Source organism: Equus przewalskii, chromosome 5 (assembly GCF_037783145.1).
Source record: "Equus przewalskii isolate Varuska chromosome 5, EquPr2, whole genome shotgun sequence".
NCBI lineage: Eukaryota > Metazoa > Chordata > Mammalia > Perissodactyla > Equidae > Equus > Equus przewalskii.
The window spans coordinates 12,961,720-12,965,997 of record NC_091835.1 but is presented as its reverse complement, the minus strand read 5'-3'; the positions used below and the strand labels follow the sequence as shown (position 1 = coordinate 12,965,997).

Sequence of the window (4,278 nt, the reverse complement as noted above, 5' to 3'; positions counted from 1 at the left end):
CTTTTCTTTTACTCAAATGAAGTTGCTTCTTACCTTGTTTTTAAAGTTTCGCAACCTCTTTAAAACAGTGTCGTGACCAATTAAAACTCTCTAGGTGGAAGCAGTTTTTAACCTACGTTGGTATTTGAAACATAGATTTTAGCTGCTTTTTTTGGAATTCGTTGAGACTTGACTTGATATATTGGAAACCAGGGTCCTGTGGAGCCTCTTGAAGGCTCATTCTAATGGATTCAGAGCATGAGAGATGCTCTGTTTTGTGCCACGAAACAACTTCTAGCCCCATCAACTGTGAGAGCATTGATGTAAATCTAGCACCTCTAATGAGAACTTGGCTTAAAATACACAGCCTGCTGATGGTGTGTCAGCTGCAACAGAGAAACACACCGAGAGGAAGCACAGCTCGGGGGTGAAGGCTTTTTGTAGAAGCTACACCAAATCTTTCGGGGATGGGGGCACTATCTTGAGTCCTGAAGGTTGGTCCCTAAAGGTTTTTAACAACCTGTCAGCCCCCTTGCCTCTTCTGGTCTACACGGTGGCTAATGCCCTATGGAATCCTAGAAGTTGGACCTGGCAGATATCTTAAAGAACGTTTTGCCCTGTTCAGAGCTAAGGAAACTCAAGCCCAGAGATGTTTGACTGTAAGGTTTCAACATGGTTAATTGGGGTTAAGAACGTGATCCAAGGTCAAGGGACAGTTTGTTCTGCTGTGTGAAGGACACAATATCAAAGCCATAACAATGCCATGTTCACCATGAGCAAACCTAGAATGGCAAATCCATGGTGAATTTAGAAAACCATAATAGTAAATGCAGCTTCTAAAAAGTACTTCTTATGCTTTCTAGGAGTAAAGTAAGTTATATTCTGGGGAAATCTAGAATCTTCTGGTGTGAAGGATAGCTGAACCCTGAATCAGATTCCAGTTATGTGGAGGAATGGTCATGTGGTTCAAACTTTGAAGCATAGGCCCCAGAAGCCCAGATGGTTCTGGTTTGTCCCATTGTCCTGCTCTTGGAGCTGGGGTCACAGCCCGACCACCTGGGTCAGGAGGGTCTGCTGAGCCTGCAGGGTTATAAGTCTCAGGGCCTGGGCAGCGAGGCAATGGGGCCATGGCAGCTGTGTCCCTAGGGTGAGCAGAGACATGGAACAAGTCCCAAGACTGCAGCAGGCAGTGCTTTCCCTGCAAGTCTCAGCTCACACGGGGACCGCTGCCTGGACCAGCCTGGAACAAACTGGCCGAGTCTCCCAGGAGATCCCAACAGTGGACCGATGCACTTGAAGACCATCGACAGGAATATGAAGCCAACAGAAGCCAGCTTCGTAAAGAGCATTTATTAGTAAGTGAACAGCAGAATTTCTACTACCTGATTAGAATCAGGTAATGCTCTGAACTACCTGATTATCAGGTGCTATGAATTAATTTAACAGATTGAAGGTGTGTCATAATTGATCGTTTCACTTGGATTTGGGATAAATGGGATGGAGAACCACATAGGAGGAGGGAAACTCTCTAGATACATTTGAAAAGGAAGCTGATTTTAAAAGAAATCCAAGATACAGTGGTTATTATAAGTGTAACACTACAACGACCTATGCTGAGGCTTATCCTGAGGAGAGGATGACACCATCTTGACTCTTCCTGAGGAAATGGTAACACCACCGTGGCTTACCCTGAGGAGAGAGTAACACGGCCATGGCTTATCCTGAGGAGAAAGTAACACAGCCATGGCTTACCCTGAGGAAAATCACTTCTGGGAAACAGGCCCATATGAGCAAAGCAGTTCAAGAAAATGTCACAGACTTAAGGATAAGATTTGTTTTAAAGACCTGTGGCCTCTAATTCTGACGTTTTCTTGTGTATTTGTTTCATTTTGGTGAAAGGTGTTTTTCCTCAAGAGGTTTGCTAAGAATGTTTTTGTCACTTCATTTTTCACTCAAAAGGTTAGGTCTCTCAAACTCTGAAGACTGGTATCCACAACTTAAAGGCACAAGGCAGAGCAGAAGAAGGGACGTCTCTTCGTGCTGCTCAGACACAGCTGCCAGCGGCTTGCAGAAGGCCCATGGGTGCTTACTCTCCAGAGAATTGTGTCACCCCTACAGTGGGCAGCTTCCTGATCACCAGCCCCAGCATGTCATGCCTACTGCCGACAAACTGGCCCATGACACCCTAGTGAACTTCGCCACCACCTCCTTCAACCAACTCTGATTCCCAACCTTGGGGGGATAGGGAGGAGTCTTGCCAATTTGTTCCTTCCTTGGGTACGAATAAATACATTTTTCACAAGCCTGTATTAGTTTCCTATTGCTGCTGTAACAAATTACCACAAACTTAGTGATTTAAAACAACACAAATTTATTATCTTACAGTTCTAGAGGTGAGATGACCCAAATTAGCCTCAGTGGGTTAAATCAAGATGTCAGCAGGGCTGCAGTCCTTTGTGGAGACTCCAGGGCAGAATCCATTTTCCTGCCTTTTCCAGCTTCTAGAGGCTGCCCCCATTCCTTGCGGCGCTCTTCCATCTTCAAATCCAGCAATGCCAAGCTGAGTCCCGCTCACGCTGCCATCTCTCCAGTTCTTTCTCATCTGCCTCTTTCTTCCACTTATTAGGACTGTTGTGACTATCTTGGACCCACCTGGCTAATCCAGGGTCCTCTCCTCATCTCAAAGTACACTAATTAACAACCTTAATTCCATCTGCAACCTTACTTCTCCCTTGCCAGGTAACCTAACATACTGTATTTTCTGGAAATTAGGACATGGACATCTTTGGAGGCCCATCATTCTGCTACCACAGAGCTTTTCGATTTATGTCATCTTTCCTGTTCCTACTTTTTGCGTCTGCCACAGCTCCTGAGTGATCTCCTTGGAGCTTCAGTCTCCAACTGCTTTCTAATCCTGGCTGTGTTTATGGGTCTATGGGAACATTGCTTTTATGGAAAATTGACATTTAATTAAATATTTAAGTGAACCATGCTGTCATTTTTTTTCTGGGAAATAACCATATATTAGATGGAAATGCCAACTAGAGACATTTTTCTTTGACACGAAAGAAGTCCGTGATTTATTTTTAAATGGGAAAATGATTGCAGGGCAGTTAAAAACATAACTGAGAAAAGTGAAATTATGTATTACTTCTGGCTTGTAAACACCTCTTTTATCATCTCCGTAATATTTGTTAAACGCCTACCTCCAGCTAAACCTGAATATTGACCTTTTTTGTTAGTGTAAAACAAATATTATTCCATTATAGTTATGCAGGAGAAGACACCTGAACAGGCTGAAATAGCTCAGTTGGGAGAGCATTAGACTGAAGATCTAAAGGTCCCTGGTTCGATCCCGGGTTTCAGCATTGGTTTTAGATATTTACACTAAATGTAGTTTCCTGGCAATCTTAACCACATGAGCTTTAAGGGGAATATTTGGTTCTCATGCTTCGGATGGATCAATAGCTTTTCAGGGAGAGGTAGTGTCAAGTGTCCTGGGGGGTCTTTTTATTTAAACCCACCAACACTTTGTACTTCCTGACTGTCATAATAATAGCTAACTGATCTTGAGTATTTGCTGTGTCAAGATTTCTTCTAAGATCTCTGTATTAACTTATTTAAAATGACCACAAAAATTCTCAATAACTACTTGTTAAATAAATGAACGGTTTTGTGCCTGAGGCCTGGCGTGTTGTAGGCATACAATTAATGATTTTTACTTTATCATTATTATTTCCATTGGCTAGGAACTTTGAAGGCTGGGACTATGAGATGTGAGCTATTCTAAGGACCCTTCACCCCTCCATCTAACAAGGTGGTATTAAAGGCCATCATTTCCTTCTACCTTCTTAATTATTTTTACATTCTATGTTAACAATTCCTTGCTTGTATATGGTAAAGGTGAAAGGATAGTCTCCCACCAGGCTTTACCTTTCTGCAAAGAGACTTAGCTTCTATTCCAAAGGTTCTTACCTCGCATCCATAGGCAGCAGGAGGTCTTTGAAGTCTTGGAAACTGAATGCAAATTGGAGCGTTCATGCGCACAACTGCCTGGGGAGAATGTCAAGAGGTAGCTTTTTCGTCAAATTGTAGGTCTGCGACCTAGAAAAACTTTAGAAAAGTTAGACGCAAAAGATCTCCTCACCACAAATACCTGCTGATAATCTGTGACCCGACCTTTGAATTTTCCCAGGGTGCTGAGCGGTAGGACTTCCCTGGATTATTGTGTCTTGTCCCTGGTCCCTACTGTGAGATGGATTTCAGGAGGGAGCCCACGTTGTCCACAAACTTTTATTT

General features: G+C 43.1%; 1 non-coding gene across 1 annotated transcript; it reads left to right on the top strand.

Moving 5' to 3' along the window:
* Nucleotides 1-3,274: 3,274 nt before the first annotated feature.
* On the top strand, nucleotides 3,275-3,347 carry TRNAF-GAA (transfer RNA phenylalanine (anticodon GAA)). The gene has a single exon. It is a non-coding gene; the product is annotated as a tRNA-Phe (tRNA).
* Nucleotides 3,348-4,278: the final 931 nt, after the last annotated feature.